Source organism: Pleurodeles waltl, chromosome 7, assembly GCF_031143425.1.
Source record: "Pleurodeles waltl isolate 20211129_DDA chromosome 7, aPleWal1.hap1.20221129, whole genome shotgun sequence".
Lineage (NCBI taxonomy): Eukaryota > Metazoa > Chordata > Amphibia > Caudata > Salamandridae > Pleurodeles > Pleurodeles waltl.
Genome location: NC_090446.1, coordinates 171,139,837 through 171,154,296, shown reverse-complemented (window position 1 = coordinate 171,154,296; position 14,460 = coordinate 171,139,837).

Sequence of the window (14,460 nt, the reverse complement as noted above, 5' to 3'; positions counted from 1 at the left end):
CGGTACCAATGTGTTACTATTGGCATCATTTATGCCAGGAATAAACCTCGGTGTGTCAATGCCAGTATTTTGTCACAAGTGACTGTCATGTTAAGAATTTCTGAAAGTATGCCAGTATTTAGCCCTGCCTGTGTCTGTGTGCCAGGGCTAATGACAAACTCACAAGCATCACATCACATTCTGTTACTCACACACACCCTCGTTCTCTTACACCCTTATCCTCTTTCCTGTTCATTGTCATTCACTCACTTGCATTTACTCTAGATCTCACTAATTCTGACTCACTCGTTAATACTTACTGAAACTCAGACCCAGATTCAGCTTTACTAACTCCTTGCCCAGAGAAATGCATTAGGTGGGATTGATTAGCCAATGGAAATCAGTATTTGCATTGTCTAGTGTCCTAAATTAATGTAACGGTGTGCTGTGCACTGCTCTGCGTAACTTTGCCCCAAGGGGGAGTTCCATAAGTGGTGCTTATACAGTCCCATGCAACCACCCATGGATTTTGATACAAATCTCTTATCTACAAAATTGTGAACAGGAACTAGTGCCCAATTTTATGCCTCCTCGAGGTGAGTGTAATGAGGAGGAATTTCCAACATTTCAGGTGTGCTGCATTGTACAGCATACATTCAAAGTGGGAAAAGCTTTAAAGCACATTTTTTGTACTAGACGGGACACCTTCTAGTTCGAAATTTGCACAAGGGTGCACCTGGGTGTGTGCGTTGTCGCATGGCTGCTAAAATCGCCCCACTGACTGGGGAGAGACAAACAACTTGCCATATCTTAGTAGATCTGGCACATTTTTTGAGTTTCTCTGATGCAAGACAGCGCAGCAGCTTTGGTGCAGTGCTGCCTTGCTTCAATGATTAGTAAATTTAAGCCTCAATTGCACACAATCTCACTCCCTGTCACTGATACCCACTCAGATTCATTCACACACATTTGCTTACTGATACAGACAGACATGCTCACACATACATACTCTCTCCCATCCATACAGCAGCAGTTTCTCCATGAGGGTAAGGGAGCATCGCCCCCCTCCCCACTCCGTACCATGGATGACAAACCTAAAATGGCAATTAAATCATTTCATTGCAATTTGATCTTTCCCCCCAATGTGCGCGCTACCATGCCTGAGCCCGAGGCAAAATATAGGGGGGCATGTTCACTGGAGCAGTGGTTGACTGAATACTCCAAAAGTGCGCATGTGATTTTGGCTGGCTGTTTTTTTGCCGGCCAAAATGACATGTGCATTTTAAATCTCTCCACTCAGCTGTATTAAGACAGCTGGGTGGAGACCAAGCACAGACCCCCAGGGCCTGAAGGAATGTCTAGCTAGACTGCTCCATTCAATCCAGGCACTTCTCTCATGCTAGTCAACAGCATGAGACCAGTGTCTGGATTGGTCTTAGGAGCTCCACAGCAGACTGCAGTTTGCAGAACACCAAGGAGGACGTGCTGCCGTTGGTAATATTTATTTTAATTTAACCTGTGGTTTTGGAGGGAGGCGTTGTTTTAATATTGTCTTTTGGAGAGAGGGGGTATGTTATCTTATGATGTTGAGGGAGTGAGTGTTTTATTAAGGTCTTTTGGAGAGAAGGGGTGTTTTATTTATTTTTTTGGAAGTCATAGGGCACTTTGCTCGTCCCACTACTTTTTAAGGTTACCAACCGCCCCTACATCCACAAACACGTACACCACATTGAAAACAATTTTTGCTTACCACAGCTACAAACAAAGGTCCCATTGCAGCTATGTGTGTCCCTTTTTTACTACCCTAGTAGTGAATAACAGAATATTATTTACTATTATCATAATGAAAAATGGGCGAAAAAGGGTTGCAGGGCCGCCCTTGTGTTCCTGGCACTGATTTTGCCACCTCTGAGGCAAGGGGTTTCAAAGACAGGATTCACAAGGGCCAAGCCAAGGGTTGCAATTGCAAGTCCTGGTGACCCGTCCATGGAAACATGTCCTTTTTTAGGCATCATGCTTACTCCCTGCACAATAATACTCTGTGATCACTGAAGGATCTATAAATAATCTTACAACATGATGGGTGTGAAGGATCAGATCAAAACACTGCTTCATACCTCAAGCTTGAGATCTAAAAAATATAGTGATGGGCATTCATGTTGCAAAGCACAGAATGTGATAAACAAATAATATTAATTGAAAATATTTTTTAACTGATTTCTGTCTCTTTCTGCTACTGATAATGATGCCATAAGCTGTATGGACCTATAATTATTTGGATGTGAATAATTCACAGCATTTTTTATGATTCGCTGATTTGACTATTATGTTAATAGGATACGATGAAAGTGTAGATCATGTAAATTCAAATATATTCGGAAACGTTGGGGCTGCAAAAAATTTTGGAAGTTACACGTTCCTTACTACCTACTATTTATTTAGCATTATACATATGTTAATGCTGAGACAAAACAATTCAATCCCACTTTAAAGTATGTTGGGGAAATTGCTTCACTGAATAATTTATGTTGGCAACATCTTAAAGAGTATGCTGCAGATGGAATTGTATCCCATACTTCCTTAGGCTTCAGACATTAATCACAGGAATGATGTTCTTTTAAATAAAATAACAGAAACCATGTCTATCTTAATTTTTGGCCCGAAGACCAGGATACCACAAATACTTTTTCTGGGCTATCATATGCTTGTTACTGGGTCCCAATAAATGTCCTCGGCATGGCTTTTAATTTTACGAAAATGTGCACAAGACACCGATTATGGATAGGAAAATTGCTCCTTTGTTCGTTCTACTGAAGTCTGTAAAATCAAAGAAATTCAGTAGTCAGTAAAGATTCAAGAGAGGGGCAGGCCGAGGAATAGCTTCAGGGGGATATTTGGGGTACACCCCAGTAAATGGATTCTCTAGTACATAGTTGGGTACAGGTGCTTTCAGTCGGGTATGGTGAAGTGTCTGTCGGATTTCACCTAGGATTTTTAAATGAACATACAGATAAATCACCAAACACACAATCTCTATTTTGAAGTTCTTAAAACCGTTAGTTATTTTACAACATTTTGGCCAGATTCACAAACATAAACTTACATTTTCGTGTACATTTCTGATTGTTTGCTAGTCACAAATGGATTTACCAGTTATATCTTTAAGAGTGCTGAGTCTTCATATATAAAAAGATGGGTCTTTTTATGTGCAGAGACTCCACACTCGTAAAGATACTACTCGTAAATCCCTTTGTGAATAGCAAACAATTGTAAACTTATAAAAAAGTTTAAGTTTGCCTTTCTGAATCAGGACCTTGTCTTTTAAGCAACCCTAATCTGCACTGCTCTCCCTTTCAACTGCCCCTTAAGTCCTCTCATTGCCCTGCTTCTCATATAATGTGTTCTACCATGATAAGCCACCGTGATTGTTGGGAAATTTGAAGCTCACTTCCCCCGCCAATCTTACTGTCCAAGCTACACCTCTGGGGCAGGTAAGAAAAACATTAACCAGTTTTAGGTGAATATTTATTGAATCTGAAACGAGGAACTGTAGAATGCACATAAAAAATATCTAGACACTGAGCTAGAGTTTTGTGGACATGCTACTCTGCCACAAATGTGACAGACTACCTCATCCATTAATCCCTTTGACTGCCCATCATATTTAGATATGGATGAACCTTATGTTTTGGGTCAACAAAGCCCCCATTGGCTCCATTGATGGGATTCTTCCTCTAATGGCCCAGAGGAACGGGGGCCACCAGAGGAAGGAAATTATCCTGTCAGTCCTGTTTAGGGCGGACAATTTAATGTCTCTTTTTCTGTCACCACCAGGAAAAACCTAATGTAGATGGACAGAAATTAATAATAATGACACAGATACCCTGGTAAAAACAAATCCCAGTACGTGGAGGGGGTGTCTACCCTAAAGGTCTTATTCAGGATTTTGCGGATCTGATACTCCATCAAAAATGTGGCATATATCTTGTCCAAAATTTTACAGTTGCATTATAGCCTTTGGTGGTAATAATAAGGCAGAAGAGATAGCCGGCATGCTTTGACCGAGTATTTTGTCCACCAAACTCTACATAAGGCCCAAAATACCTTGATCATTAACTACATTTGTAAAAGACTAGGACAAGAGGTCTCTTGACTCGGGGTGTATCTGTGATTGAAAAACTAATGCTGCAGACATTTCTTAAAGACCTCCTGAATTTTCATATGTGGTAGTTCCGTATTCAAGATCCCACAGCAAGAAATCCTTGGCCAATTTTGGTAGAAGGGGACACATTTACTAAATTATAGTGGAATGCAGTGTAGTAACTAAAGATGCTGTTCTATGTTGCGTTAGGAGGAGATATCAGCACAGAGCAATATTTTTTAGATCATGCTCCTGCCACTCTCATCCCCAGTGCTGGCTCACAAACAGGCTGTCTAGTGCCAACTCCCTGCAAAAGGTGTGAGCATGAAATCTAGCATAGAGTGTGTATTGGAAGCACACAATACTTTGATTTTTAAACTATTCACACCTTGGATGTGTGCAGTAGAGTGTAGGCCATATTTAGTGTGTGAAAAGGTAAGAGAAAAAAAAGATTTGTCCCACTTAGTGTCTGCGTCAAAGAGGCCTTATTTCTGGTGCAAAGCCCAGTCTAACAATTTTAGTAGACAGGGCTTTGCTTCAGAAACCATGGGTCGTAGCACAAGAATACCCAATGCACGATCTATGGTACCTCACCTTGAAACAAGGTAACACAAGGCAGCACAAAACACTATTTATGTTACCTTAATAACTACTCCCCAGCAGAAACAACAGTCTATCAATACTTTGCAATACTTTGTTTCCATTTGCATTACTTTGTGGTGCTGCAAAGTGTTGATAAAACAGAGACGTAGTTAGCAGTTCACACACCATGGGAAGTGCTATCCTTTCTCTGCAGTTTGCGAGAGGATTGATACCATCGTGTTCCGAGGAAGGGTTAGCTGGGAGCTAGGTCATGCAAGTGTTTACAAGCTCACCCTGCAGTCTGAAAGAGAATACGCTTCTCCTCAGACATCCAGTATGCTGTGTTCTGCAGGCTTGCCTACCACGGTTTTGCCTTTAAACCTGTAATCTCTTGGACAGATGTATTGTGGGCCATTTTTGTCTGAAAATGTGAGTTTTATGGATACCATCATAGCAGGCATTGCAGTAGCTGAGTCACGATTTGCTGCTGCCCCTACAATCAGTAGCTGACGTTTAGGCAGAAGAAAAGGACAGACAGGTGGCCATGTTTTAAATAGACTGAAACAGTTACACTCCACTGTGATGAACTGGGAGGTCAGCACAGAGTCAGAGTTCAACAGCACTTTTGTTTTGCACAGTCTCTGAAAGAGCAACATTGAGGCCAAAATGCTTGAGAGTGGGGGCAGGTGTTGGTGGGTTGTTGGGAAGGAAGTGGCGAAGCTCTTCTGCTCTTAGCCCTGAAAATATTTGCAGGCTTTTAATTTGAAACAGTTTGGTGTCATCCAGGATTTTACTTTAACCATAATTGTATGCAGATCTCTACCTAGAGAATGGCCAAATTGTCAGAGTAGACTTTTCTATGCATCTGGGTGTTGTCAGGACATCACTGACCTGGTGCCAGGCTATTATTGATGGTAACAAAGAAGGGGTCTATATAGATACTAACGTTTGGGACGGGGGGTACTTTAGGGCACCACTTTGGAGGAGAGCAGCACCTCTGCTGAAAGAGCTTAACTTGGCTTGTTGGATTCTATGTGCATGGACAAAAGACACTACTATGAGCATTAGGATAGGTTCCTAATTATCCTACCAACATCTTCTGAAATTTTTGTCAAAACTGGAATAATAGTTTGAAAAGTCGAGTGGAGGGTGATAGAGGCATCTTTTGTAGTAAGGGGAAGCTTATTCCCTTTTTGAACAGAAGTGCAATGGACCCCTCCTTGTTTGAGAGGTTAACCAGATGTAAATTAATGGAGCAAAATTTGAAAGAAATGTGTTAGATATTTCAAGCAGGAGCTGGGTCCCTAACTGAGTTGTGTGGTTTCAAATTTTTCAAAAAGAGAGAGCTCTTTTCTAGGAAAGTAATAGATAAAGTCTGATCAGTAAAAGGAATTCACCTGCCGGAGGTGGGATCTATCTCAGCAGCAGCTCCTCCTTAATGGCGAAGGAGCATCACCTCACTGGTTAAGAGCCAGTACCTGAAAAATAATCAATATTTTATTATCGTTTTGTTTTCCAGCTGCTGGCTCAGCTAACATGTGCAGGGGTGGCAGGGGCTTGGCCATGGGAGTGGGAAGGAGGAATGGAGTACACTTAAGTGAGCATGTCAGTTTGGGCGTCCGTCTTAGGCCAGCCAAACTGACATGCACACTTAGGTTTCTCCAACCCGGCTGTTGTGCACAGCTGGGTTGGAGAACCTGCACAGACCCCAAAGCACTGTCTGAGCAGCAGATCAAGCCACTCAGACCAATCCTGGTGCTGCTCTCAGGCTGTACGCACTAGGATTGCGTGAGGAGCCAGTGCTGCTGTCACCATCAGGAGCGAGGCGGCTGGTGGCAGGACAGGTAAGTTTCTTTTTTTTATTATTTCCCCACTCCATCCCTCTCACCCCCATTGAGATCTGCGGTGGCTGTCACTGATCGATCTCCATTGTGTTTGGAGTATTTACCATTACAGTGAAGAAGTATATATAACTCAAAAACCCTGGTACTGCACCCATATAGCTCTGTCTAGAGATTCTGCTGACAAGAGCTGCCAGATGGCATTATCGAACCATAATACACATGAAACTGGACATCCTCTTTGTGTTTATTTACTTTCATAAGATGTGCAATTTGAACTTCCCAGCACTTAACCAGGCTAGGAAACAGTAGGCTGAGAAATATTAGTAAAAGTTATTTGCTGGGTCTATGTTGGCATACTCTTTGCCTTGCTCTTTGCCAGTATGACTCTGGATTAAGGCACAGGGGTTTGCAAAAAGAATTGATATTAAGGTCAGTGAGAGAGAAACATGTTGTATGTTTCGGCAATATTCGCTTTGAAATTCATCTGTGGTTGCATTCAACTTGATGTGACAGAACTCCATTGAACACCCTATTTTGTACAGGCTAGGTTCCTTAGATTCACTTTCTATGGGTATCTCTGCTGATTTGGGATGAGTTATTCAGATCATCATATTATATTGTAGCGCAATTTGCTCCTTGAATTGTTGTTGCGTTTATCAAAGACTATTGAGTGGCAGCTACAACATTGAATGCACTTGGTCAAAATAGTTCATAAATACTTCTAAATAGATCATGCATTTTAAGGGTTCTGCTTTTCATGTGCATTTTAATGGTTGACAATAATACAACGAATATCGAGGCTTTTATTATTTCATTTTGAGGCAGATTGTTTTTCAGAGCTTACTGATTTCAGCCTCGAAGTGGTGTGCAATGGCCTATAGGTTTCTGTAGGTACAACAAACATTTGTTACAATAAGACTAGTACATAGTTTACGCGATTTTCAATTTGATCCTGGCTTTATGTGATCTCAGATTCTCAGGCTGAAGTTGAAACTGATCTTCTGGTTTTGAAGCCACTTTAGTCTACTAATTTCTTTTTTCGAAAAACTAGTGTAGACTTTGTTGCAACAATCCCAGCTCTGCATTACCATTTGCCTTGCTATTTCCGCTTCAATGGCTGTTGAAATGAGCAGAAGAACAGCAGTAGCTGTCAGGGCCTTCTTAACTTTTTTGAGTCCTTTGGACAAATTCTCCTGGCCGGAGAATAGCACTGTGAAGCAAAGATTCAAGGAAGAGCTGAAGTCAAACAATCCACAACCCTCCTATGGGGGGGTCAAATATTTTTCCACACAGGCATCATCTTTTTGTATCTGTTCTAGCATCAACCTGATTTACAAGTGATGGGCTGTTTTCCTTCTGGATGTAACAGAGCAGTTAATTAGCTGTGATCATTAAAAATACCTCTACAACTTTCCCACGTCCCTACTGCCAGTTTCTTGCTCTTCCGGGAAGAATGGTTTCAAGAAATAACTATTTCTGGATGACAAAATGGAATCTAAGAATTGTTTGGTTCTACCTCTGGGCTTGCTTCTTCTAATAATGTACCGACCTCTCACTATCAAAGGAAAAGTCACTCAAACTGGTCATGTTTCTACTAAATTCACCTTTGAATAAAGAGCCAGCATGTCTAGTGAAAGGCCTGCTTCAAAGGCCCTTTGCCACTAGGTGCTGTTTTTGAAATGTCAATGAGGCCATCAGAAGGGCCTGTTTGTCTTTGTGTGGAACAGTTACTCCAACTTCTCTTTCTTCACAAGTACAAGTCAATTACAGAGGTATTTCCTGAAAGTTTAAACACCTGTAATGATTTTTCCCTTGCCTTGCTGACAATGGCCTCCCAGAAAGAGCCACTGAACCAAAAGTTTTTTTGGAGCATGAACAGTTATTACAGCACCTCAAACGTTTGTGGTCATACCTCTAAGCAGAGGATAATTCTAATTGCACTCATTTTAAGAGGTGCTTTGACTGCATGAACTGATTCAGTACTTTCAAGGCAGAATTTAATAACTCTCCCAGAAATAATTTTTGAGTCTCATGTACCATGAATCTATGTACCTCACTGAATTAGATTCCAACTGAAAAGTATAATGTCTCAAGTATGAAATCTCTATAATAAAGTCCACGATCATTTTTTTTAACTTAGCACACACTTTGTCAATGCAAAACTGTCATAAGCCGATGCAATAATAGCTCTATGATGTTCTGTTACCGTTAGAAACATGCAAGTTAACACAACTTTCATGCCTGACCCTTAAGCAACTAAACTTTGTGGGCTACAAGACTCATTGACTTATATGTTATCGGAGGTAGGCTTAAACAAATCAAAACATGTACACACTGCAGTTTTGTCTGTACTGATCCCCTGACATTGTGGCAGCCAATTTGCGGGTGCTGGAAGCCTGTGCTGTGGTCCAAATTGAACATCTGACCTTTATGGCACTTGTAGAGTCAGTGTCCCATTTCGCCATCGTTTTACCTGTGACAATTAGCATATGTGAATGTGTTGCCTTGTTCTTAGGGAAAACACATCTATAGTGATTGATGTCTACCACTCTAACGCGTCCGATACATGCAAGAATGGCTGCAATCGAGGTCCAGAAATTCACAAAATATGATACAAATCACCAATTGATTTTACAACATAGCCCAGTCAACAAATACGTTATTCACTTACCCCGCACCTTTCTTTTTTATTTCGATAACCTACATTTGGGAAACGTGTTACAAACTTCAACCAACAAACGAAGCTAAAAACTAGAGGTGGAGGGTCCATAAAAACAGTGGCATTGTACCACTACCTTCAATGTGCAGCTGAGTCAACCACATATCCAATTTGTGGGCAGAAAACGGGTGGCTGAGTCAAGAGCAATTCAACACGGCCAGAAACCCACCAATAATTTAATTGTACTTTCAGAGACCTTTGGACTATACCGCTCAAGCCGCCATTCTAGTTAGGGACCGTTTCAAATCATATTAAAATCCACGCGCAGCACTAAGTCTACCTTCTCCAGATGTAAGGGATCATTTGAGTGGAGTCACACGGCACACCTGTGACGTTTAATAAAGTGCAAGTGCACACAGAGTAAGCTTTTCACACCCGGAATGAGTATTATCAATTTTATATTGAGATTTTAATAACATTTTAACATGAGATGAAAGTTAGCAGATCTGTAACCCGCATTGGTTGAATTCACAATTTTCCCAAAGAGAATGTCTACATATTGGCGTTCAATCAGAATGCATGGCATTTGAAACACACTTTTACAGATACATTTAGGAATAATACTAAACATTTGGCTACATCAATATGCACGTTACTCCAATCCAGCCATACACATTTGCTATTTTTAGACAGAATTCTCCCAGATATGCAATAACATCATTATCGTACATCATTTTTGTTTACATTTTAGACTCACCCATATGTGTGGTTTCATATTTTCTTCTTGGGGAATCCCTTATAAAGCAGGCACACATTTTTAATTTGCAGTTTCTCGTTCGCAGACATTTTAATGACTGTGCTCCATGCTCTATAATAGCTTGCAAGACTAGCAGTTTCACTCACAAGCTCTTGATTGCATTAAAGAAGCGCATTGAAATCACGAGTAAACCCAAACCTATTAAAATCACTTGAATTCCCACAACCAGAATCATTCCATGTGTCTCTGGTAACCGTTTTGCATGCCAAGGAAATGAAATGGCATGTGCATGTGGTTGGAGGTAAGTGGAGGGCGGAATAATATTCTGCATGCAAGATAAAATCTAAGTCATGGTGGAAAGCAAGCAAATCACATAAAGAGTCTAAAAAAACATAAACATGCTGATTGTAGACAGAACACACTTTAAAAACTCAACTTTGTTCAAAAGCAACGGTTCGCAACGTTACTAACTTGGATTACATAATCTTTTAAAACAGAGGCCCTCTTTACGAGGCTGGTGGTCATCAGACTGTCAGCCTCGCCGCCACGGACACGGCAGTAAAGACCGTCACATCACAAGTTGTGGGGTTTGGCAGAAGCCAAACCTCCACAAAGCCGCGTGACGCGCTGGTGCGGTCGCACTGACACAGCTGGTGGTGAGCACCTTCAACCCAGGAGCAGGCCTCAGAATGCCGGCTGGATTACAAGGCTGCAGACTGCCAGGTTTACAGTGGCGGTCCCCCTGCCTAGAAAATCCTTGTGGAAACGCACCCATTCCTGTCGCTGGCACACGCACCACCACACATCCACAAACATACACACATGCACCCACACACGTCCACACTCTTTCAAATACACACCCCACTCACCCACGCACTCGCTACATACACCCCCATTCACTCTGAGACACACAATCAAACATGCACACTGAAACACGCATTCATGCATTGACACGCACTCAGGCACATCCATGCAAACAAACACACACAAACACCCCCATTCACGTGCGCACACGCACACACACACAAACATTCACATTCAATCGCATACACAAATGCTTTCACAACCCACCTCCCCGTCTGCATACGCGCACTCATACTACACACCCCTGCTGTCACTCCGCATACTCGCACTCACACATGCAGACACACACACACAGACACCCCCTGCACTGCATACACGCATCCACAAACACCCCCCCAACAGAACACATCCATTCGCACACTCGCACTCACACATACACAGCCCCCCATCTTCACACTTGCACACAGACACCCCCACTCACTTGCTCACAAACATGCACTCATACACCCCCACTTGCACACCTACACACACTCATACACCCCCATTCGCACACATACACGTACTCATACACCTCCATTCGCACACATACGTGCGCACACCACACACATGGACCCAACACTCCCCACCACCCCACCACCCTTTTCGGATGATCACCTTACCTTTTCCGGTGAGCTGGATGGGTCCTGGTGCTTTTGCAGTGCCAGCACCTCCATGCCAGCAAGACTCTGCCAAGCCATATTATGGCTCGTAATACGGCGGGGCGATTCTTGCTGCCGTGGCAGTGCTGGTGATGCAACCGCCTCTTCGGAGTCAGACTTCCGCCCATGAATGGGCAGAAGTCCTCCAATGACTCCCAATATGGAAGTCAGCAGACCGCCAGCACTGCCGGTCTGCTGGCTGAAACGGCTTCGGGGGTCTTTGGAAAAGACCACCGAAGTCATAATGAGGGCCTAAGTTTCCAAAGAGCGTATACTTAAATCGGAAATTCACAGTATTTGGCCATGAGCCCAGTGCTTAATTTGTGCTTGTTGATTCTGGTGCAGAGCACTAGCACTTATTTTTGAGGGCCAGCACTTATTTTTCTGCCTCAAGCATTTACTGCAATCGAAAGACTCATATGGAAAGACGGTGGTAGAGAAAAACGAAAAAGCATCACAAAGGGAGAAAATAGAAAGCAGCAAGAGTGAGCTGAAGGGGTAGGGAGCAGCCGTAACTGGATTAAAGAGGCCCGAGATTCCTTCAGGATTATGCTGCCTCAGTATTCCGTGCTCTCACATTTAATTGCAGCAACCGCTTGTTTTTGAGGAGAGCTTTCGGCACTGGCATGATTTTATTTACTAATTAAGCACTGCATGAGCCAAAGCCAGAACAGCTCGGAATCAGCGCGCTGTGGTTGCTTCCAGGGCTGCCACTAATCAAGGGTGGTGGGGCGGCGGGAGGGGAAGACTGTTGGGGGAGGGGATTTAAAATATATGTTTTTAAAACTTACCTTTCCTGTGCTCCTGCTGCCGGTCGCCTCTGTGACCTCTCTTCCTGGCACAAAGCACAAGTTCCCAATCAGGACACTGCTCTCATGCTAAGGCAAGCATCAGAGTAGCGTCTGGTTTGGCCTGAGCGGGCTGGTTTGATGCTCGCTCAGAAAAAGGGACTGTGTGCCATTTCTCCAACCTTGCTGTGTAACACAGCTGGGTTGGAGAAATGAAAGTGTGCATGTCAGTTTTGTTAGCCTAAGACAGCTGGCCAAACTGACATGCACACTTACGAGTGCCCCCACTCCTCCTCCCTGTAATGGCCCCACCCCATCCTAAACTCCCATGGCTCAGTCAAGCAGTTACAAATTTGTCAGTGCCTGGCTGAGCGGGGGGCAACACTCTTATGCTACTACGGAGGACCCCTAGTTGCTTCCTTCCGTTTTGGAGATGTGCTGTCTGCCCTGTTACTGAGGTAGTACATGAACAAACAGAGCAAACTAATTAGAAAAAGTTGTTCATGGTTCTTTTCTGGCCCACTGTGCAGGCACAGAACACGTTTGTTATACAGACGCAGAATATGGTGTAGAGAATAGTAGACTAAGCAGCCTCCCTGGTAAGCTTAGGTCGCTAGAGGAGGAATCACAAAGAAAACAGTCACAGCAACCAGTTATCAATGCTGTGTTCCCCATGTAGATGCCATACCACCAAACCCATAAGGAAATCCATTAGGCTATGGTAAGCTGGCCAAAATGTTAGTGCTTGACCTCCTACCTTGTTCTTTCATTGTAGAAGAAGGATTTCTCCACCATCAATGGCTGTAATTGGCTGTTGAAGCTATGAAGGAGAACATAGTTCACTCTATATAGTTCCCGAAGGATATGTGGATGGATCAGTTTGGAAGTGTGAAGCAACAGATTACATGAGCATGACTGCACACTAAATCTCCTTGAAGGGAGTCAAGTAATGCCTAAGTGCTGAACCTACTCTGATGATGCTTTTGGGGTAATTCTGCAGCATAAAACAGTTGCAGTGTTCGCTATGGAGAAATCACATACAGATGCAAACATCTCAGACAAATTTAATATCAAGGTCTATGAATGGCTTCAACCCAGCAGTCTCAGCATCGGCTTCACTGCCACTGACAATGGCAGCAATATTGTCAAACCCATGGCTGATGAAGGATGTGTCAGAGTCTTGTGTTTCGAGCACTGCAAACGTAACTGATCAAGAAACTCAAAGGAAGGAGTCAAGAACATACTGGTCACCTGTCAAACAATTTGCACTCATTTAAGTCATTCGTTCAAAGTCTGGAGGCAGTTGAGAATCATTCAGCATGCTAATAGAGTACGCCATAAAGCCCTCATGCAGGAAGTGTCAATATGTTGGAACTCAACTACTACATGCAGCCTGTTTGAGTAGTGCTGGTCTATAAATGATTATGTAATTTAAAGGAGAGGGAACTCAAATACCACAGCCCTGATAATGGAAGAGGACAAATGAAGTCTGATCCAAATGCTACTCCTCTTGGAGATTATGACATGGGAAGTCAACAAGGAGGTGAATACAATGAGATATTTGTTTCAGTTGTTGCATTTGCTGGTGCAACATTCGCAAAAGGAGAAACAAACATTTAGCAGTGTCAATTGGTCCACAGCTTAACCATTCGCTTGAGCACTAATCAAAGGCCACAAGAAGAGATCATGTCCTCCCAAGAGTACAGCTGTATCACAATTACAGGATCTGCAGTATTTCTGCTGGCCACTTGTATTCCTTTCTCAGAATTGGATTTCTCAATTTGCAAGACTTGGTCTGTCAGGAAAGTGGGTGATTGAGAAAAATAATGACTGCATTGAAGTCAAGTGCAGCCTTCAATGTTGAGAGAGTGGAGTGCTGTTGGCTATCAGTCTCTGCAGCAGCAACCAACATAATCACTCGCTACTATTAAACCCACAGAAGAACCAGCTTCAACTTCACTGCTAACCTCTGCACTGGTTTGGTTTCATATGGCGTGACCTATTTCAAGTGCACAGCAAAGCAAGCACTGCAAGTGACAGCATCAACAACAACTGAGAAGATGCTACAAGACTAGCTGGATGACCCAACAGGGGTGTGCATTGTCAAATACCATTGACCTGTTGACAAGGAAAGAATGAACAGGGGCAAGAACTCAGCAGGCTGGCAGTAAAGTATCTAGCATATCCAGTAGCCTGTGTGTCTACGGT